Genomic DNA, 24,298 nt, shown 5'->3' with positions numbered 1-24,298 from the left:
TTAAAGTGCCAGCGAGCGCTTGTTAGGAAATGGTATAATGCATCCAGGTGTTGCTTAATTGATCTTACGCTATTTTAACCAAGTAATGTTCGCACGTGCGTGCGTATGGACCTATCTATGCTTGACTAAGATTCTGCCTCTATCTTAATCCCTGGTCTTCGTCATAATCTACGAAACTATTGCTGGACTTAATACTGAGATGCGCAAACCGAGGAGGGGAGACGGACGACGGCTGGAAATATCCAGAAATTCCAGCAGCACTTATGATCCTTATCTTATCATCTCGTAGCGCCCTTCATATGCCTCCGATTCTTGATGCTACGTGAAGGAGCTCCAGCTCCTTTCTGTCATTTCCTGTCTCCCAGTCATGGCGTCGGAGAACACCCACAAAAGGAACCGTACAGAACGCAAGCAGCACCTTCCCCTTATTCTAACAGTTCATTTCTACACCGTTGTTACATGTTTGAATCACTATCGGCGAGTATCTTTGCCTTGTTCGCGGTACGAGTTTGCCGTCAAAGCCATAGAAGGAGGCAAGCGAAAGAAAAGCTAGGGAACAGACGATGCCAGGGCATAGAATGTAGTAATAAAGATCGTAAATGGCGATCGTTGTCTAACTATTTGTAAGATTTCGTGCGAACCTTTATTTGGCTTCTTTGCCTCGGAAAATAGGATACTCCTGCCGCTGGCAGAAAAAGAGGATTCGTTTGTTTTATAGAATAAATGCTTAGCCGAAAGTTCGTATGTTGGGACGAAAGTTGACCAAGTCTATTCGGTCGAAGACAAATTTACTTGCTATGAGGTGACGAGTTAATCGTTTATAGCGTGGCTAACAACGCTGAGTCAAAGAATAGAACGAATGAAGAGCTAAGGCCTTGCACAGGGTAATTCGATCACTGATACTTATGGTTATGATGATGGTGTTAGTGACTCGTGTTGATTAGCGGGATAAAATATGAATTCTTGTCTCCGATTTGATCCTGTCACTAGACTAACACTATAATGACAAATCACTTGTTCTTGTACGTCTCTTCGGCCATAGGCGCACTAGCATCCTGAGTCTTGGCGATGCGACAGACCGGATAGCCAACAGTTAACGTAATCAACCTTAGCACGTACTTGCGCAGTACTTTTTATCGGGCGCTAACAGTTCATAATGTAAACCTGCGCCTCACGGTTTCCGGCGGAGTGGGCATAATTATCTCGTGGACCACCTCCTGGATGGATTCCGTAACAGTACCTCACGACTCAGATCCGAGATGATTCGATATGCAGAAAAGAAGGCTGAGAGTCTGCTTCGGACTTTAGATCAATTGTCCATTTATGACCTTCCTCTAATCATACGTATTGTCCTCTTCGCCCTTTCGGTGTCTATGTAGCCTGTACATTGAGCGGTTATTGTTTTAATGTTGAAAACATGCCTGCTGTGTTCAAGTGCTCACATAATCCTTTGTTTATCGTGTTTTTGTATCAATAAATTTCATGTGCTAAGTATTTCAAATCTGGCGCGTGTTCTAAAGCGTGTATTACATTTGCCCAGCTGTATAGCAAAGCGTCTTTTGCTATATCGACAATGAGTGAAGGACATTTTTGGAGGATTCTTTGCACTCTAGGTCCGTTTCTGTTGTTTGCCGGCTTGACCCAAGCGTTTGCTACGACAAAGCCTTTCTTCCAGCCATAAGATAACCAACTACTGTTATTTCAGTTATTGATCTTTGTCCCTGTTTCTAGTACACAATTATATGAGGGAAAAAGATGAACAGCACTCTGAGAAACGAATATGAGGACGCCTTTGCCGTGCATCTTTTGCGATCACTCAAAGAAAATCATACATTACTTAGCTTAGTCAGTTACTAGGGCTAATATTATTGCCCATTACTAGTACTATTGTTGTTTTATCAAGCAAAATCATATGGTTATTATCAATTAGTCGAAGCGTAATCAATACATCAGCAGCTTGTCTCGTCTTAGCCATTTTGTTTGGTACAAGATACTTTTAATAGTGTTAGTATTTGAACGAAAAAAAATTATATCGTTTCCGGCTGAGTGGAACATTTGCTCACTGTTATGGATTTCCCGCAATGTACTAGAAATATATAAATTGAATGATCGTCATATTCACTTCGATCTAGTAGTTATTTGAAGTTACTTCTGACTCTAGAATATTTACTGCTCGTATAAGTGCATCGTAAATTCTGTTTTTGTCAAGCAGGTCCACCAAAGAAATTCGACAAATATCGGACTGGTTACATACTTGCTTTACATATATAACTAAACCACTGACATTCACTGCCGTTTGCAAAGAAAATGTTCACACGACATTTAGATAGATCTTTGATTCTTTCCGCTAGAGAAAAAATAGCACAATATTAGTCGCTAGTTTACGTTGCGGTCTCTTCGTCCTTCACCCTGTCAACTTCAGGAGAACTCGGTGATGACATTCGCCGAACGGAGTTTGCAACAAGGTTTAGAAAAGACATTTATTAGAAATAGCAACCGGAGACACAGTCCAACGTTCGAGTCACGTCCGAAGTGTATTGCGCGTAGCCCGCAAAAAAAATTTAATAGAGAATTTGCCAAATTGCCTTTACTAGCCAGTGGAACTGTACAGGTTCTATTAGTTCGAGGATAACCCTGCAGAAGAGCTGTCAAAGATGAACAAGTACATTTAATGGTTCAACCAAAAACAACATCAGAATTGAAAGACATCTCTTCAAAGCAAGTCATAGATCATTTGCTCTATTTCATTGTAGAACGTCATTTGTTAGCGTACCGTTGAAAAGGCATCCCGTAGTAAACATTAGACACCCGAAGCCTTACGAAAAAGAGTAAAGCAAACGTATGGACAGCAGAATAGCATGACGGTAAAAACTTGTCACGAAGACATGTTTTCTTCTACTCTAGAATCATTATTGGCTACTGATATCACTGTATAGCTACTGATCCTTGGGCAAAATTGCCGATCAAGAACTTGCCTATGAAAAACGTCACAAAGATTCCACTGCTGCTGTTAGATCAGCTGACATGAAGTGGAGTACTGACCAGTAACCAGATGTAATACCTCGACTTGAAGAAAGGCTTTGGCTTGAAGAAATTTTTTGTGAAAACTGGATCATTCCGTAATATTTATAATCATAGTCAAAAAGAAGTCAGAGTCAAAACAGTTTAACCGAAGCGAAGGTATTTTATATCTTAAAAGATGAAATAGCATGTCGACCTTAAGTATTTACACATGTATGTATGTTCAGCTTGTGATTTTCGACTCAAGAGTTAAAAAAAAATAAATTAATTTTTAATAAACAATCAATTAAAATCACTTAATACGAATACTGTAATTGTTGTAATCGGCATCACCCCATTGTATTACGCTTATTATTATATTGTGTATAACATTTTGACTAATTCTTTAGGAAGAGGCCCGGGAGGCTCATAGGATGAATCCTTTCCTACGAGACGTTTCCTACTAGAACCAAGGAATGAGTTTTCGTAAAAATTATAACCGTTTTTCTACTTAGATGGCTTTAAAGTTATGCGCCTTAAAGAATACAAGGCGCGTCGTGTTTGCCCTCGTGTCATTTGAAAACTGAAATTTGGCTCAAATTCGAAAATTGAAATCTACCAAAATTGATGGAATATCTTTATTCAAATTTTATAACATGATTTTAGTACGACAAAAGCACGATTACTACCCCGGCCCAAAGAACAGATGCCTGAGACACACTACCGGAAGAAACGGCATAAAAATAGCAAAATATTTTATGTAACTTTCACTTAAGGACGATCAATACCTTTTCGGTAACCGAACAGACATGCATTGGCCTCAGTGCAACATATGTCTGCAGGCTCTTCGTCGTAGTGATGATTCATCCATCGGCTATTCCTAATACTGTTAATAAAGCCCGTATTTTTTAAACAAGATAGTAAACTCGTTATGTGCGGTGTTGACACTTCAGAGCTTGAATTAGAGCCGTAGTCAAAACTGACCGACTGTTATACTAATTAACCATATCAAAAGGATCACACACACACTATATGGGAAAAAATATCGACCAAATATCTGTTTCTTTAGATGCAGACCGAGTGGCAGTCATTACTTGACGTGTGTACGTTAACACGGCATTGCTATGTGCGGGATCCATCTATTTTAACCCCTTATCACTAAACAGCCATTAAGCTCATTAACTATAATTATTCATCTTTTTCTCGCTTATGGGCAGTACCCAACATGCACACCAGACTTTATCCAAGACCATTCCACTAACACTTCTGCTAGTCGAGTAACATTTGTTCGGCCTGAACCCGAACTCTGAACGCAAGTACCACTACATTAGTTTACTATATTTTACCTTGTCCTTAAAGTTAAATGATGCCGTACGACGACGAAAGACTCCATTGTTTTTCTGTTAGTTTGCTTCAAATATGGCGGCTCGGGCCGTAACGAGCCCTTTCATGCAAGAAACACAGCATACCAGACGACAATCAGAGAAATATAGATTTTTCTAAAATCTAATTTCGTGTCTGCAATGCACAGATCGGAAAATCATGATCTTATTATATGATTTACGAATTTTTCACCGTTGTTCAGAAATCTGTTGAAGTTTTTTTACCATGAAACGTATTTCTCTCAGTCTTGTCCTTTTCACTGTAATATCTTCTAAGCCTACACGCAAAAAAGAAAGAAGTGTTTATACCGTTCACAAAATCGCACTCGTTCAAGAGTACGGTATATATATACAACTATTAGTCGAAGCGCGTGAGCTCCTATCTGTCTGTACGTAGTAGTACTAGTCGAAGGGCGCGGATGTGGTTAAAGAGCCCCATGCTGATCCTGCGCTGTGTCGTCGCGTTGGGTACAAAGCCAGTAAATTTCTTTGTAGAAAACAACGTCAGTGAGCGTCTGGTCTGTCTGTTTCTATTTTTTCGCCATTGCTCATTTACTATAAGCTGGAATTACGTGCGAAGTTGTTGGTCTACTAATGCTTATTTAGTAACGCCAGCAGCTGGTTCAGCTGCGGCGACATGCCACGAAGAATAATCTGTCATACAGCTATGAAAAATTATCTCAGTCCACAGTACAAACCCTATAGTAGCTTCTGTAATGTGACTAACTATCTAAAGCTGACAATTTCAAGCACGCTATATTTTACGTTTACGTATACGCAATATGCTTAAGGATTGGTAATGTTAAAATAAATAATGAAGGCGCCATTCTTGTGCCCCGAGTAGATGTCATTACGGTGGTTCCTTGTGTCCTGTTCCACAGAAGTGCTATGTTTTTCTTTATACAGTTCTTTACGACACATTAATTCTGAAAGGCTATTTCAGGATTCGTGGCTTAGTTAGCTGGTCAAAATCAGGGTCATGCAAGATCCACAATGAAAATATACGCGACAAGGCTTTTGTACTAAGTTGATCGTTGGTGTCAGTTCAAAGCTGGTGTATATTAACTATGCATAGCGTTCAGAATGACACCAACGGTAGGTCGCGTCTTGCAACCAATTGCTAAGCCTCGTTTTAAAATTGCCGCCATATTGGTCGTGCCAAATCCTAAGGCAAATGAAAACATTCCTTTAAAAATCAACTTCAATTTATGTTTATCTCAGTGTTTAGCTGAAGAGTGCTACTGCATATGAAAACACCGGCAATTTAAAAAAAAAAAAAAAAAAACGCTAATTATTTATTAGCTCATTATATTGGTAGGCTGGGGAAAAATTTTTATCAAAACAATATATTGGCTAATACGGGCATGCATTTATTCATTGCTTAGCCTGTCGTGCGTTGATTGCTATGAGTAGAAGTTGATTTTGTGGCGAGTTATCTGCGGTTGCATCAGTTGACATCCTAATCATCAGCGAGGCAAGATGCTGTACAGGATTAAGCCTAATAGAACGGCGAAGCACTTCGTCGATTTCAAAGTCCATCTCATTGCAGGAAATCAGTGAAGTAACCTTTGAAGGTTAACTGCTATATTTGACTAATGCATGTATGAAAACGCAACTGTCCAAAGCGGGTGTTCTGTTGCCTATCGTAAAGGTTGAAAACGAAGTCATCGAAGTAAATTTAACAGCCATTTAATGCAGTACTAGCCCAGTCTGGAACTTAAAAGTTCGATACATTATTTTCGTTAGCTAAAAGACCCGATACAACTTGGAAGTGCTCCATTGACAGAATCAAGGGGTCTTTCTTGAGGCTAGCAAAAGGCTAGAACTCCTTACACAACAAATACCTTCGGAATACTGCTAGTAACACAATACTACAGTAAGTAACGTGAAGTGTAGTATAAATTGAGCGGATAAAGGAGTGACGTCCCAGAATGGATCGTGCTCAACGAGATCAAAGAATCCGTATGTTCATTAAATTTCACAGCCGAACGTACGCAAAAAGTCAAGGTAGCATTTTAGGTTTAATTCTCGTTCGGTACACACGAACCGATGCTGTCATTGTGTTTAAAAGTTTGTGTCAAGAAAAAGGTAACGGGGCAAAAGGTATAAATCAGCAAATAAAAACTTCAACATACTTGTATAAACGCGTATAATAACCGCAAAATAATAACACTTTTGGCCTGTATTGTTTATTTATACATACCTCGTATATATATGTCAAGGTTTTGTTAATAGTAAAGACCCTGATATATAACAGTCGGTCGCCAGCCGAATATCAGAAAGCATCGCATTTTTTGGCCTTTGTGTTATGTTTTAATTTGCTGAACAGAAAGGCCAAAGCGGCCATTGTCTTGTCATTAGCAGCTCGTGTTGTTTGACTGCTGCTTACAGAGACACAAAAACTTTACGCAGCAATTACGTCGTCAGCTTGCCGGTCGTGCTTGTTAAGATGGCTTTTGCTGTTACTGCTATACCACTAAAGTCGGTCTTGACGTTTCCTCTAATACGTACTGTTTAGTCTGTGTTATTTGTTTGGTTTTTTTTTGCTCAAAGGACATTTTCTGAAAGCTTTACGTTATGCGGCGTTGGAAGTTTCTGTTCTGTATTCAACATGGCGGTGTGCCATGCATTCCTACGGAGAGCTAGCTACTTAATGTGCTAGTTCCATTAGTACCGGCATCACCATTACCTTTGCTGCCTTTTTTTCATTTGCTTCACTGGCTACTGCCGACGTTTGGCATAAAGTACGTTCGCGCATGCCGGAACGTATCCGCGCGGGTATATGATTGGAACCGTAACGGTATCGGCCAGTTGTCTTCCTTACGTTCGTATCGTCTTTCGATCATTCTCAGTTAACAACAATTAAACTTCAAGCGTTTATAGAACCTGCATTGAAGTCTTGTGTTGCGAAAAAGAAAACAAAAGAAAAATCACAAAAACACCGGAAGGACAGCAGAAGGTGTTCTGTTGCAGAAGCGCAATAGAATAGAATGGAAATGAAGTACAGAAACACAAAGATATCTACATGTTGATAGGTAACTACGATGACTTAAACAGAGCGGCAATAGGTTCAATTGTAGCTCATTGAAAAAACAAAACAATTAGCCTATTACTCAAATGGCACGATACGTATTATGACTATTAATGAGGAACATTTTAAGGGTATCAGAATTGTGTATCTTTAGTGGTTTAAGAAGCTGTTTGTTTGTCTATTCCATATACACACTGTGACGTTACGTTCTCAGTTAGGTTATTTCCCACTGTATTGTCATGGCGGATTTCGAATAAATGTGTTTACTACTAGAAATGCCACTTTAATTATTAGTTTTTGTACTTTGTATTTTTTACATTTACGGCGTCCTTTCGTACAAACATGATCCGGCACAAAAATATCGCGATCGCCGTTCCCTTTGCGGTCCGTTGCTGTTTGTCTATGGAATGCTTCCTTCCGACTGTATATCTGGTTGAACGCGGCGGCTGAGTAGTTGTGCCGGTTTATAGTCGTTCAGGCAGCAAACTCTTCAAAAAGGCCCAGAGAAGGGTGGTTTCGGTTTCGCTATCTACCTGGAAGCCTCACCCGAGTTTACTATTGGCTCCTGCAAGCAGCCAGTTCTACTCTAAAGTCTTCGTCTACCACTGGCCGGGTGGAAAACTCGTAAAAACCTATTCAGACATTTTTAGTATACAGCTTAAATCAACGAGAGGTCCGATAGGGCACTCAGTCAGGTATGCTGGGTCGAGAGGAAGTAAGTGCCTGGGACAAGCGATAGCTGGAATTGGCAGTCTACTTTTAGCGAGCTGAGCACGTTCAAGAGAATATAGAGTCGCGTTGTACCAAAAATACCTGTTCCTGATTCGAAGTTGGATTCCAGAATATTTCACGCTGTTATCTCTCTCTTCGCGACTGGAAACATCTTGTAGAGCACATACAGTACCCGTGATAAAAACACAGAAATCGTGTAGCTGATTTCATTCGTTATGTCCGAATTCTATGCCCACCTATATGCTCTTTACGGCCGGCATCGCCGTTAGCCATTCGATCAGACGGCTGGGTCCCAGCACGAGACGGACCGTGTCTCTTTGTCCGGATTCGACCACAAGCCGCGACATGTTCCTATGAATAATAGGCAAATGCCTTACTCGCTCAGCTATCACGGGTACTACATGTATGCTAGTGCAAGGCAATAAATACATCATTGGAATTTAATACTTTACCTTGAATTGCTTTACTTTGTAAAATGAAAGAGCACCCATTATGACGATTATGATTAAATAGAGTCAGGTTCGTTAAGGCCTTTCAATAACGGATCGGATTTTTCTATTTCTTTCATGTGAGTTCTTTTCGACGTGTCCGATAATTCACTGCCCTGCCCGTTTTTGAACAGACATGATTGAGACATATACATTGAATGGAACGTCGCGTTCGTCAGACCGACTAATGGAAAGCAAATTCTTACATATTGAATCTGACTGGGAACCAACGGCGAATGTCTAGCCCGATATATATACTATTTCATCTACACACGATATCGAAGTTCCACTTTGGAATTTCTAAAGAGTATCACCTATGTTTCTTGTAGTAGTGCTGGTTCCGTAATGATCTGGAGCAAGTGCGTCGATCAGAGCTAGTTTCTTGTAAATCCTCATTTAAGTTGGTGAACCTGCAGCAATCGACATATCTAATAGTTGGGATGATTCACAACTACAGATGCAGCAAGCAATCAAACTCAGTCTAGGCTGGCTAGCCGTAGCGGTGCCCGCAACTTGGCACAGCCAACGGTCGTTTCATTCAAGATGGCGTTTATTAAGAAGATCTCCAAATATCCTCGTTTATTCGATTTCATCTACCTGTTCTTCTCCAGCTTTAACCGCTTAACGTGAAGGGGAACGTCCACAGCTGGCTTAGCGAAATTGCTTTTCGGAATATAGCAGGATTCTCGTACCTATTTTGACCCTGTGATGTATGAGTTAGATCACTTTGATTATGGCGCGATTATAACTTTCCTTTCGTAGAGATGAACAGGAAATTATTACTGACAGTTACTCTTGTTGATCAGGCTACGAACAGGCCGATAGGACGTACTACCTCAAAGTCAAACATTTATGCCTTTCTTCGATTGTTATACGATTTAAGGTATTTACATTAGTTTTTTTTTTGGGTAATGAAAGTTTGCGAGCGTTAAGCAAAACGCAATCCACAGGAGATGGGTTGGGGTGGGAAGGAGGGGGGTGGGTGCTGGGCACACTATAATAATGTTTTCTTTTTCGCTTTGGCGTGCGTCGTTATACTAGTCATGGAAATTTCCCAGATCAGTTAATTTACACGAAGTGTATTTTTCGTGACAGACCGCAAACGCTTGGCTACCAGTTATCACCTGCGTCTACTAACCAAAACTGGTTTGTATCACCATATGGGCCGACTGATTCACTAGTTAAGTTGAGTCTAGGGTACGCTAGTTACGTTCTGATGTTAACAAAACGATCTTTTTGGCCTTAGGCCATTTAAGAAATGTTTATGTCGAATAGTATTGAATGTAATAAATTCCGATATATTTATACGGATTTGAACTCGGAAGTTGTCCTCAGCTGCAAGAACTTGTAGAACAATTGCTGGTGACCAATAAAACGAAATAGAACAATGGATAAGTGATAAGGTTTGTTGATCACGGAATAAACTGTTTCTTTAATTAGTGGACAATGGTTTATGTTAGAATAGCTTGCCGAGTACCTCTGAGTGTCCTACTAATAATTGTTTTATTACTATTACTAATTATTTTATTTAGCCCTAGTTTCATCATAATAATGAGCAATTAGCGGTACTTTTTTTAGCGGTATTTTTATTTAAATCGCGTAAATGTTGTGAACTATCCGCTATAGCTGTTCTTTGAAGAAAGGCAACACCAAACACACATAAAAGCCAAGCATGCAAAAATGCCAGCTCTTCCTTACGGATGGCCATTTTTGGTGCCTTGTTTGAAACTGTTGTCGTCACACAATCGCATACGTTTCTACAAGATGTCTATCAAAATAGAGTACTTGCCATATAACTTTAACTTAGAGCAGTAAAATTAATATCGGCACCACATGGTCCCTTTGCGGAAAGTATTGCTGTTATCTGCGCGGCTCTATCGTGCCTTCAAGAATTGATCCTAAATTGAGACATTCTGTGTATCAGTCTACAGTCAAAAACACGATTGCTGCTTTTTAGGTTGGATAGCTTCCACATAAATGAAGCAATCAAAAATTATACTTTCATACATTATATATATTTCTCATCGTCATATACAAGCAGAATAATCTGGTTAGCGCTCACGTCCGAAACCACATATGGAAGGAGGAAGGGCGGTACAACGGCAGATGCGCAGTATTTCAGGTTGAATAAACATTTTGCTATTACACAAAACAATGTGTGTCGCACTCTTTTACTTCTCAGACATTTTAGTACTGTCCGATCCTCGTTCGTTCTTGAGAACAATGGTTCAATCTGAGGAGATCCGCGTCTAGCATCTGAGAGGATCTGAGGGTGCTATTCACCCACGAGCTCATTCACTTCATTCTGAGTAACTGATATTGTCTCATCATCATCATCGTCATCATCATTATGATGAGAAAATTGCATTATCTGATAAGATACTATTGGATACTTAGCCCAAAAAAATAGGTGAAAATAGAATACTGTGAAATTATAGCATTACAGCAACTAAGGGTACTCAGTCTCAGCAAGGTAACATCCGTAAAGGGTGTTTCCTTTCCTTACACAATGATCACAGCTTAATAGAAAGGCATGGAATACTTTGCAAGGTCCGCCTGATCAATCCGCTGTTTAGTTAACAAATAGGTAATGTTACGCGTAGAAACCCATCGCGAACCCAGCCCGAATGATCTATAACCTACTACAGAAACAGATGGACATGGGTGCAGTTATATTTCTTGTTTCCATATGTGTGCACAGCTTGCTCATACCAGCCGGGTATATTAAACATTATGTATAATAATCGCCACTGGACAGAATATTTTAGATTTTAAAATCCGTTAGCGTCTGAGCTGGTGCGTTAGCGTCATCAACGCCAGCGCATAAACTCCCATCCAAGGTATTTATGTGACATAACAATGTCTGTGTGAACGATGACTGCCATTCAATTTTCATTAGCAACATTACTGACGCGTACCGAAGTGAGCTTCACCTACATATACTGGCCTCGCGCAAAGCCGTGGGTAGACAAACACCAGCACTGCTTACGTACATGTAAGCTACCATGGTTTATAGCAGTGCACCAACTAATGTGCAGATCGTGTAATTTGTGCTGCATGAAGAGTGGACGAATGGCTACGAGGCGTTTTTCTTTGCCCACATCGACTCGGTTAAACAGCGATTTAATATGAACTTTCGCACTTCAGTAAATGTATTTTGACCTATGCGACACCGCGCTGCGATCGAACGCGAGAACAGGGAGAGGAAGGGGCGCGAATAGACCGTCTCTCATGCTATCGAAACGTTCACCGCATCGCGTGGTTAACTTTAAGTACGTTTTGCTGAAATTTTTCAACGCCTCATCAATTTCAAAGAGCATTAGCTTAAATATCGTTTATAAGCTTTACTAAAATGCCAAGAAGACTTTACAGAGTCTGCGGTGGAAATGACGAAAGTCAGCTTATACGGGCCAGTATAAAAACACCATATGCAATCATTATGTACGAAATAATATTAGTATATTGACAATCTATAGTAATATGAAGAAAACTGAATATAACAGGAAGCAGACGTATACCCTTTGACCCACAAGGCATAGTTTTTATAACCGTTATTATAGTGATAATCCGATTTAATGAAATGAGCCTATTCCTCGCATAGCTAGTGATTCGTCCTAATTGAAGCAGCTGGTTAACTGCCGGCCCCGTAATTCAACCTAAACGTGCCGTTGCAAATATCAGGAACGACACGAGTGGCGCAAAAAACAATTTAAGAAAAAAAAAAACAAAAAAATATAAGCGATAAAACGTCGAGAAAAGCAGTTAAGCATTTGAGTCGGGTTTGAATAGGGCAAGAATAATCGTCTACATGACAGTTTATACCGTGTTAATTATATTTGCCCCTTCCTTTTCGCATCCAAGAATACTTTTAGAAGCTTTACTATTACGTACTATTATTTACTTGTTATTCATTCTCCTTTGGCGAAATGTTATTTGTTTGAGATTTTCCTAGCCGCTCTCACTCGTCGCTTCCGTTCTACATAGAGGCACCGATATTTGAACATTATTTACGATGACACCGGAGTCTGTTTGGAGAACTACGATAAATGTGAACAAGGACAAGGGTCTTTTGCTTCCACTCACTTCTAAGTAATCGGTAAAGAACGGTCATCCAAGCTGTGCTTATTTTACTTGTCGATGAGTGTCCACGTCAGGCTCTCCTGGCTGTGATGGCGAATGGCGGCAGGCGGAAACAGGCCAGTCAGTTGGCAATGGTAATGTAATAATGTGCGAATCACGTTGGGACCTAACTCTTCTTCTGTGCTTTTTCTTGAAACTTTATAGACGATTGCTGCGATGTTTTAGTATAGCAATTCATTTGACGCTGGACAGAGGCCCCGTCTGCGAAACACCGAGGGCCTTTCGCCGGTCGAATATCTTGCCTTCCCTTCGTTGTTTGTTCGAAGAAGTGGACGGGAAACGCGGAGGACGTGAAAACAAAATCTCCGATTCAAACCTAATAGTCCTATTGCTGGTGTTCGAATAGTGCTTCCTTCTTCTAATGGGAAGCGGGCATGCGCGCTCGCGCTGTGCCTGCTTTGTCTGCAGCTTAAGGCGTGTCTGCGTGATGTTGGGCCGATGGTATGATGATCTCTTTGCATGGCCGCATGCTCTCACGAACAGATTAACAAATGCATTTTAGATGATGCGACCACTTCAGCAGTGTGTTTGGCAAGAAGAAATCTAGAAGTTACATTTACACAAGAGCTCAAATTCGACCCTCATACTTGGGCCTCATCTTTAGATACTTGGTAATCAAAAATCCCACGATTGTCTTGTTGTTCTAAAAGTTCTCTATTGCTCTGTGAAAAAACAGAATGACGTTACTGAAGGAATGCGAAATTAGTTCTCCCCTCCGATAAAAACGAACTATTCAGGCAATATCTGAACTGCATTCTAAAGTAAGTCTTAACATATTGAATACCATACCTCGTAATAACCGTGAAGAGTTAGAAGAGGCAGTGAAGAGTTAGAAGTCGCTCGAATGTAGCGGTTAAATAGAGAGAGTCGTCCGTAAACATCGTCAGACATAAATCCAGTCATACGTTTTTTCTACGATAATTCTAACATGGGTTTAATTCCGATTTTTACGGTTTGTGGGACATATAATCGTGACTGAGAGCATTTTTTCTGGCTTATAGCGACAAGAAAAAAGGTAAACATATCTAAATCTTGCAAGCAACGATTGTTTGAGTATACGATACCATGGATGTTCAGCTTATCTTAAATCTGTTCATTAGAACAAGTGGACTGCCTAGGGAATAAGGCACAATTAAAGGGATATTTTGAAAAGCTGTTGTATGTCATTATATCAGTCATATAAGCACGTTAGAGGGGGCCATCAAGGCTCTGCATTAACCACTATGGAACTTGCTTTCCATTGGATGTTCTAATAACGAAATTCAACTGGAAATTTTTACTCTGACTGCACAGTTTGATGGGGCAACTTGCCCTAAACTAGCCAGTATCGCGTATCGGCTCAGAAGGATCGTGCCAATAGCCCAATTGGCATTTCAGAAGAAATTGAAATAAATCCCGGTGGGAAAAACTAATCTCTCGACGGGAAGAATTATGCTGCAAGCATAGTAAATCAGCATTAGGGTTGGCGATTCGAACGGTTTTATGCAATTTGGATGTTAAGTTCTATTGTGTTATAATTGCGATTCTGCGTAACTTCACAACTCAGGGTTACTTGCCCGCACGTGCTCGTGCTCGATGCTTCTGCTCGAAGGTGAGTATCAGACATTTATTATTATAGCATCCTTTTATAAGTAATTATGTTATCTTGGACAACCAAGTAACTTTTGTTTCTGCTGTGCTGTCTTACACAGTATCCACAGCATTTGCACGGCAAACGTGAGATATTGGAAGTATAAGTGGGATCTTTTTCTGCGAGTAGTGAAATGTACAGGCTTTTTATACGTGAAGCCTAAAATACGAATTTTCAGCGTATTAAGCATGGCTCAATTTTGAGTTTCTTATGATTCGAAAAAACCTTAAGTTAGAGTAGCATAGACATTAATACTCAAGCCGTCCTCCGGTTGAGGTCTAAGTCTGGTCGAGGAGGCTGGCTAGATCGTACTTTTTTGAAGGTTGATTGTGTGTTATTTTTAGATTCTTCACCAAAACGTATAACACTTCGCTAAATATCGAAATTCAAAAAAGAGTTTCGATATTTAGCGTTGTTTTTTATGATTGTTTGGTTGAAGGACAGATTTGTTTGTCCCTTAAGAAGGAACACCAACAATAAACGCTGGATAAAAAGCAGGCTGCCTAAACGTTGAGCAATCGTATATAGACGAATTCTAGCGATGCTTTCCGAGAGTTTCTGAGGCTAGCTGAATATCGTGTTTCTTTATTTGTCCCATTTATCTCAATTACCTAAATTAGAAAAAACTGGGTAGAGATCTTCAGGCTAGATGTACTGAAGTACATAAACCAACCAAGAATTATTCAGTTCCTGCGTCAGTCACCTAGATCTAATTCTGAACAAACGTCACTCTAGTATCTGCCACTTTGACCAAAAAACAATATTCTCAGATGAAAAATGCCAGTTTTGTAAAAAGCACGTTTTTTTTTTTGATCTAATCCAGTAATTATCATCGTTACTCTAGGTCAACAAGGGCGACCAAAGCTATGTTGTGTTACCTACAACTGTTTTTCATGTTCTTGAAAAGCTGTACGTGATGGCACTGTGAGGTTAGACCACATCGCCCTGTTTTTGTTTCTAGAAAAATAATGTGGATTAAAGTGTCAGTTGATGTTATCGGTGTTATTACTCGTTTGCTGGTTTACATCCGACTGCCTCTAGCGCCGAAACCGTCTACGAGATTTCCTTACTATTTTTTCTGATAACATAAACTAAACAAAGATAGGCCAACGCCACTCAAACAGTAAATAAAATACCCTTGAATGCCAATAGCTCCCAATGCAAATGTGTCAATTAGTAAAAACTTAGCCGAAGCTCATTATTTTTTGACGAGCACTCTGCGTGTTTAGCGTTAATTGTGTTGTTTTGCAAGCGTCACATTAAGCTTGAAACTATCGAGGACGGATTCTGATTCAGGCGGTCGAAAACAGTGAAGAATGAAGGACCATTTCGTTCATGAATCAGTAGCCAGTCAATGGATTCCTACAAAGTAAAGTAAGCATACAAGCTAATACAGGACATTTTTAACTATTCGCTTCCTGTATACAGTGGCGTGAAGCGATCTTCTGCCTGGATACGACAAGTTATAATTGGTCTTCATTTGGACAAAGTCAATACATTTGACATATACCGTACGGTCTGCCTATTATTGTTACGCGCTGATATCGTATCGTCGTACTCGATCGGATTAGTATAGACGGGAAATGTGACTTTCTATAACCTTAAAACCGCAATTTAAAACAAACTAGATATATTCGTTCATGACAGAAATTATATGGTTACCAAAATAAGATATTAATTATTTAACGGCTGGTTTCGGTCCACCGCTGACCAGTTGTATAGTAGATCGAGAACAATTATTCTGTTTTTTTTTTTGCTATTACCACTTTTCTCTGTTGTTATCATCATTAGCATTAAGGTCCAGTGGTAAGATCCAACGTAATTTAACCGGTAATGGTAATTTTAGCGACGTTTGAGTGTGGTGCCTATCAGATCGGCCGATCGTAGCGCTTATCAGCTCTACAGATCGTAAAAACTGTGACGATGCATTGGCTAGTGGTCTAGGCATATCTATATCTGATTGTCTAATACTTTTATTCGCTTCATCGTGCAGCATTATTATTGTCCTGCTTTCAAAGTTCATTCTATGTGTTGATTTTTACCAGATCCCGCATCTATAAAATGTTCAAGCGACCATTGCGTCAGACCTATTAACAGTTATGGAAAACTACTTTGGGGTAGGGGGAGGGGAGTTAGTTTCTTTTGATAAGACTACTATGTCCTACTTTAGGGCTGTGTCTTCGTGGTATACTATATAGAGAAGCGTACTTACAGGAGTGAAGATTGGTCCAATTCAAAATATTGGCTTGGTTGTAGCCCACCGATGATACAACTAACAACAGTGTTTACTTAACGTGACTAAGCGAAAGCGCTGTTCTCTAAGCGATCTCTTCTTAAAATTACCCTATTGATATAAGACGGTAGGAATATATTGCTAAGCTTTGCTTGTGTTGTTATGGTTATCCTTATTCTCAGGGTTTTCCATGCTTAGGGAGCTAGGTTAGTGTTCTGTTATGAGACGTGGGTAAGGGCTCTTCTTTCGAAAGATTCTTCTATGGGCTTTTGTTGCCGCGTTTGGCCATGTAGGACCGGATACGGCCCACATATAACTGCTTTTCTCGGCAGTGTTTGATACCGCACTTTGGTCGTAGGCCACGAGATCGTGGCTGAGAGTAACGTGTGGACCTATGATTTGATCACCACCGCCACCGGCGTCAAGCGCTTAGGCTTGTGTGTATATGGCTGGAGATTCTTGTAAAAGGTTCGTCCAAAGGCTGATCCAGATATTTGCTTTGAATTGAAACTACTGTTATCGTGTCCAGTCTCCTCTGATAAAGCGCACGCTAAAATGCTTGCTCGGTATCTTGTATTACGCAGTCTTACGGGACAGGCCTAAGAGTGCGTGACAATAGCTCATTGTACGAAAACTGTAGCTTAAGCCTACCTGGCTTAGCGCAATCTTTAGTGTAGGTTGTGATTATTTAGGGTGCTCAGCCTCAGTTGCAATGGCAATGATTAGGTTAAGTTAGGTTAGCTTGTAGCTAGAAACAATTAAAACGGCTTCAACGATTAATTTCATTCATGGACATTTTCGACCCAGCTGACGCCATCATGAATTCCTGGCGACGTTCAAAATAGGCCGAAGTGCAACTGTTTGTCCAGAATTGCCAGTATTGCGTTGCTAGGGCAGAACCTATCGTACGATAAATGCTAGAAGAATAAAGTGTTACACTTTGACCGTCGGATGCAGTAATTTGGAAATTGATCAATATTCAAACGACTTGAAGAACGCACGTCATAAATCGAAATATATAGAATAAGAAAAGCATTTCCTTTAATTATTTCCAAATTAATGTCTTCGAACCATCGCCTTGATTTACCGTATGAATTAATAGATATTCCAGCTCAAGATTCAGCTACTCATTACAAAGTACCTCATTAAAATATCATCATTGGAACTCGTGCGAAGACTTGCTGAGCTGGAGTTCGTCACCAAATTGCTTGAGGCAGCTATTCCCAACATATCACGTCTTTACCTTATCCAGAAGATTTATCTTGCCTAAAATATTAACCTCTACTTCGCGTGAACTTGTTGCTGGCTCTGGATGCCTCTCCGCTGTGATCCGCACATAATAGGCCCATATATTGTAACTTTTCATTAACTGCGTTGAATCATTTGTGCTTATATTATATCACAATTAATTTCATACTTCGTATGAAATAACGAAATTCAACCCGATAATATAAAAAAAAAACTGAGATTGTTCATTTTAATAAATTGATACATTTTGCTATGAAGACACTAATGGCGGAAGCTTCGCTACATCAACTTGTCTCGGTTTGGACCCTTCGAGCTTGCCTTTTTCGTTGTATCAAACTAAATGCCATGTGTATTTTTTCTGGGTTACAACAATTTTTTGATTCTGCACATTACGCCTTGAAGTGTTCCCCGGGCCACAGAGTAGAATACCGGAATCGATGAATGCTTTCTCCTGGACACAGCGATTACTAGCAATACCAAATATTGCAAATTATGAGAGGTTCTTATTAAACGACCCTGCATTACAAGAATCGGCCCGCTCTTTCTGGCCGGTGCCCGTTGATTCAGTATCAACTTAGTTCTGCTTCCTGATACATCTCTTCACCCCCTCGTCTATTATCCGGACTTATCCTTTTCATCGTTGGTCGTCTTGTCCTACTCTCAATTGAATATATCTTATGGTAAACTGGTTCTGCTTTTCAGCATACCTCCTTTTTCAGTTACCATAAATATATAGATGAGAATTTTTGACGAACAATGCCAGCAGAGTAGCGGGCTAAAGTTGATAATTTGCGGACTCAGGAGGTGCAGATTGGGGGGTTCGTCTAGTTGAGCGAAGTTGCTTTGATGATATCAAAATGGAAGTGGGGAACTGTAAAGCAGAAATAGGGTTTATCGCCGGCTATGATAGATGGCATAGGCCGAAATTAACCTATCGCTAGAGAGGGAGTTCTTAGTACTAAGTCCACAGAATTAACTATCTACAGGTACACCAGAAGTACATTACTCGTAGTTTTCTTTCCTTTTCTGCGTAGAGACTGTACATAATTTGAACTTTTGGGGATCCGGTGCTATTCTCAAAATGTTTCCCTTGGGGGTTGCCGGTGGCTGAACTTCCACTCCAATATGAACCTTCCAACTGACACAGAACGTCAACCAGGATAATTAAAACGGGCCGTTAACAACTAAAATGAGTATTTTCATAACAGCCCCTCCAGCAGGTACTTTGGAGTTTATCACGCGTACTATTTACTCAATGACGTGGGTTTAATATTCATTCGAAATGTATAATAGCTACGTTTCTCTTTCGGCCGAGTTTCACATTCATGTGTAAAAAAAAAGTTGCGGAACGACTATAGAAAACTGCCGCCAATTTCCCGGTACTCAGTTGAATGTTACATTTTTCGAAAATGAGGCAAATGTCGACTTTTCTGTTTAAGAACTTAACTACTTCGTCCTGCCCTAAACTCTTTTGTGCCCCGTCGCCCCATTTATTTGCAGTCGCTACAAATGGCCTAGGGTTGGGCCACGCGCATATATAGACGCAGACCGCGGTTATTTTTATCAAAAGGCGCCTTTGACAATGTGGCCCACGCGATCCTACGGAGTTGTTTGCCTGATAAAAAGAAATATATCCCATTTGAAGTCAAATATTTTAAATGCGCCGGCGATCTGGACGTATATTGTCCCCTATACCTTAAAGGGCATACGCTGCCCTTCAAAGTACAGTCGGCGACGTAGCACTTCTGTGCGCGAAAAATAATATGCAGTGTTTAATATATCCGAATAACAAGTCTGAAGTGTTTCATATTTAAAAAAGGAGCACCTAATTCTGGTTAGAGAATCAGATGTGCCATATCGACTACTTGAAATCTTGGTATAAGGACGCCTGCAACACTTGTTTCAACTATTTAAATCATGCGAAGCACTTACAAATACAATTCTATGTACCAATAAATACAACGATGTATTTATTGGTTTATATAAAGCCATTGTCTTATTTAAGTTTTTACACTGTCTATACTTGAATATGTGCAAGACGATTCCTAACACGGTTATGTTGTAGGCATGGACCGGAGCATTACTGAATCTATCTCTCAATATCGTTGTTCTCTAAAATATAACATAATTAAGAAGAAAGAAAAAAAAAGCTGGCCTTACCAATAATTTGTTCAAATTCAGAGCCAAAAATCTCCACAGCACGTGCGCGATGATTCGTAAGGCCATTGGGATGCCTATATTAAACGGTTAAACTTATGGTTGCTGCATGATACATGAAATGTAACAATGGACAGAAAGTACATATACATATTATAACGTGCATAAGCCCATTTTTATGTCGTTTAAGACCGTGTTATACCGTTATAATGTAATTTTTCTACCCAATGGCTTCGGACCATCTAGCAGCATGAAGCACTACTGCAACGACAAACAGCCCGCCGATGTTCGTCCTAATCTAGGTATCGTGCCCTGTATAAGGTCTGGAAGACTGAAGTCATGCTATGTACGATAGGGTTGACCCACGTCAATCCCAGGGTGTGCCTCGTTCGCGTCAACGCCACTTTATACATAATTTATTTTGTCTTATTGATGCAGCCGTTGTTTAAACAATATTTTCAAGTTTATAAAAGCATAACAAACAGTCCCGTCGAAAAATCTCAGATATAAACGTACGATTCTCCTGAGTAAGAAATTTGTTATGAGACGTTTACCTAGGGGATGTCTTTTCCCTTGCGGAAAACAAACGTTCTCGTTGACAAACAATATTGTACTATAGAAACAAATGCCAGTGTGACAATATTCAGTCCGTAAGCCAGTATTCAATCATTTAAAACTATTGCTGAAATTTAAAGATCTGATGAAAAGTAAGGACGGATAGTCTAACACAATATCAGGCAAAATGGATGAAGCATTCGAATCCAATCACTTTGAAATTCTCAACGAAACAAGAAAAACTGGTAGTATTAGAAGTATATTATCTTATAATAACAACATCGCATATATATTAAAAGATGGACAATATCACAAAACTGTTGCTACCCTGTGTAGTTTGTCGCTTATCCGTACCAACATTTTCAGGAGTATCAATACATTGTAGCACTAAGCCGGCAGCGTCCTTTTCGGTGTAAACTTTTGCAAAGAAGTTGATGTCCATATTTGTGCTGAAACAATAATCTTTTTATCGCTGGTAATTGCTAATAAAACGAGGGCATGGTATAGCGGTCGACCAGCATGTCGGCAGGCGTCAGATAAAAATACGATGTCAAGAGTATGTCAGATGCCCCCAATTTTTCAATTTCTATTAGCGAATCCGCAGGCCCCGTCGGAGTCTGAGTGGGGAAAACGGGAAGGAGAACAGCACGGAAAGGGGCAATAGATGACAAAGCCGAATAGAGACTCTATTGCCACAGACGGTATGCATATCTGGAACAGAAAGGCTTACCGAGACGACGCACTGTTTCTCTGGACCGCTTTGTGAATGCTTGTACATGTTTGCTGAAAAGCGCGTTTTACTAGAGTGTGATGGACGCTGGGTCCATCGGGCGCTATTCGGTGTCTACTATGAAATTTGCTAAATATTGTATGACGTGGCCTGAATCGGAAGGACGAACGACCAGTTCTTTGTTGAGAAACACTTTAAACCACTGGGACGCCACACCGATAAGGTTTGCACCTATTTACATTGAAAGATATTTATTTACAAATAGAAAATGTTTATAGTTTGTTAAATAAGATTTTTATAATGCACGTCGAAAAAGTTTACTTGCTCGGCTAATTTAGATAATTTTAGCCTTAGAGACCACCTGCATATTATAGACTGGGGAATCAGCGAGACCATACAAAAACACACGTGCCACTCTTCCCTTCACAAACAATAAGGATGTTTTTCATAGATCTGCTTGTTTAGTCATATATAAATGATGCGGGCTGCGAACTTGGGTCTATTAATTACTTAAATGCTTCAAAGTGACTGCCGTAGACGGCTTCTGCTATTCCATCTTCAAGATACGTTCTCTCAAGTTTACATAAGCTCAACCAGCTCCCGATCGTATTGGCTAAAGGCGCAAAACAGCTGACTAATGGGATTGGATGTTGGCCATTGTTTCGCGTATTGGAATTACACATCTTCGTGAAGTGTCTAAACCTCTGATATAATAATTAAGGCAGTCAGTTATTTGAAATCATTCAAATTATGAAGAAATATTTACACCTAAACAATCTTTCCTATTAGTTAGGTTCCTGTGAAACTGACTGGAAAGGGCCAAACTATGGAAGCAGCGGCAACAGTTATACGGCAAAGTAATATAGCAGTACATGCCTCTCTGGAGGTGAGTTGAAACTGAGTATAGGCTATTTCTCATAACGTTCTCTTTACATCTGCTGCGAAACGTAGAGGACGGCTTCCTACTGCTTTGACTTTTTTTTGTTGGTTAGAAACGTAATTTTTTCTTCGGCCCGTCTTACACTAAGAAAAATTTTTAATCGACAGTATTACAACAACGAGTATAGCAACGAGACTGCTTTAGCCTTATCTAAGCCTCTTTATATGTATCATATATATATGAAATGCTTGATAGGTAACGAAATAAAGAATATGTAAGAATGTTATCACGGTATAAAGCAGATATCAGGACGCGGCCATCATAAGCAGAGTCGTTATTAAAAATAAATCGGAGATGATTCATTTTATCTAAACGTCGTCTATATCTTGAATTTTGTTTTCCTTCGCATTATTTACGCGGTCTTTTCTTTTTTTTTTTTCTTATTATTCACTTTCTTGTGCTGTATATGTTTTTGCCCATGCTGTCGTAATCTTTTCCTATCTATTTGCGTACGAGACGCATTGTGGACGTGGCCTCGAGCAATAGCAGCAGTCCCCTTTCTTCTGTTCGCATCACGATGACAGCAGGACAGTACACCCAATGGCATCGGTCGGGCTCCTTTTGGGTATCCTTTAAGCCATCTGCGGTGATCTGCTGTAAAGTTCCCATCGCTGTCTTCATCGTTTTCACTAGGCCCATCTAGCAAGCCTACTGGCGTCCTTCGTCGTCCTTCGTTTTTGCGCTCGCTCTCTTTTCTTGAATATTTGCCACCACTGTCGTCACAGCCAGTCGGGTAAACATAATTTTCGTCTTTTCGTCCCTTTAACTCCATGCACGTATACAAGGAAACGATTTCATTTATAACAACGAAAGACAAAAGATCAAAACAGTGTCACGCTGGAATCCCCGGAGGGACACAGAGGAGATAGGAAATTCAGTCAGGGGAAATCGCGCAAAGGGCAAAACGCAAGCGAAAATTTACTGCTTTGCTTTTTTGTTTGATCTTCTCTCGTCGTAAAGATCTGACCGTTAACTGGCAGCAGCCTGCTGGCCGTTTAACGCCTGATCGGGGTAGCATTAGTTCTCATTTAGCCTGTGCCTACAATACGGTATCTTGATGACTGACGATGGAAGGGGCCATTTACAAGCTGGCAGGATTTTTCTAAACCTAAACGAACGGCCCTTACAGCCAACTGGAATGACAGCCATGCAGACGAATATACGAAAAAGACATTTGAAAAAGATATACCTTTTGTAATTATATATAAGGCCGTTGACGTATAGTTATGTTAAACAAGTGTTCTAAAGACATCCCATTTGTTAAATGTAACCTCCATAAGGTATATATAGTAATCAAGTCGCTCGATATGTTATATTGAATAGCCATTAATAGACTTTGTAAGCTTCTATCAGTAGCATTTGCAGTGGTATAAAAAACTTTAGATATTGGTTTTGCTCTCCTCCTCTACGGTTGACAGGCCTTCTAAGTGGATTCACGGAAATTACGTAAAACGAAGAATAGCTTCGCAAGACGATGTGTCGTTCCAAAGTAAATACCGCAAATACTTAAATAACAATATTGACTCATTTCTAAACTGTTACCACTTAAACAAGGTTGCGGTTGGGCAATCTTTTCATTTATTTCATTTATTTAAGTGATAAGCATGTACTGTTTACCATTTTTGAAATTTCAGCGTTAACGGCTGTCGCTTTTCGAAACAATACAGCTTCACAGCAAAATTCCACAGAGAGAGTTTCCCTCAAACGTCAACACTACCATATGCTTCTCTATTGTCCTGTCTAGGCGCACCTATGACTAGCGTTAAACGTATCTATCCAGATTTGTGCGCATCATGTGTTGTATATTCCAGGCCCCCCGTTAAGCTGACTCTGCTTATTAAACGATGCCGTTTTTAAGCACTAGCTTGTGTTGAATCTACATTTTATCATGAAACCCATGAAAGGTTAACATAAACTTTTTCGTGAGCTGGATGTAAAACCTTGAGAATACCTATTGTTTGTTTGCGGAGCCAGTAAACGGTCAGTTGCAAACGTCAGTATGTAATTATATCGTCGACGTGCATGATGTTAA

The 24,298-nt window shown here is 40.0% G+C and overlaps 1 protein-coding gene across 4 annotated transcripts in view; it reads left to right on the top strand.

The window, feature by feature from the left end:
- Positions 1-24,298, top strand: part of Dg (Dystroglycan) — a 57,189-nt gene that overhangs the window by 18,562 nt on the left and 14,329 nt on the right. The window contains exon 1 of one of the 4 annotated variants that reach the window (XM_022795516.2): positions 14,067-14,364. The exons of 1 other annotated variant lie outside the window; for it this stretch is intronic. The gene's annotated coding sequence lies outside the window, so the exon portion shown is untranslated. Of the gene's footprint in view, positions 1-14,066; positions 14,365-21,320; positions 21,550-22,240; positions 23,000-24,298 lie in introns of those variants that run through there. 2 more of the 4 variants (XM_086984245.1, XM_086984244.1) reach the window with 2 other exon arrangements.

Source organism: Varroa destructor, unplaced genomic scaffold (assembly GCF_002443255.2).
Source record: "Varroa destructor unplaced genomic scaffold, Vdes_3.0 BEIS01000003.1, whole genome shotgun sequence".
NCBI classification, from domain to species: domain Eukaryota; kingdom Metazoa; phylum Arthropoda; class Arachnida; order Mesostigmata; family Varroidae; genus Varroa; species Varroa destructor.
Note: the sequence above shows the minus strand (reverse complement) of the source record. Positions and strands in the feature narration are given on the sequence as shown.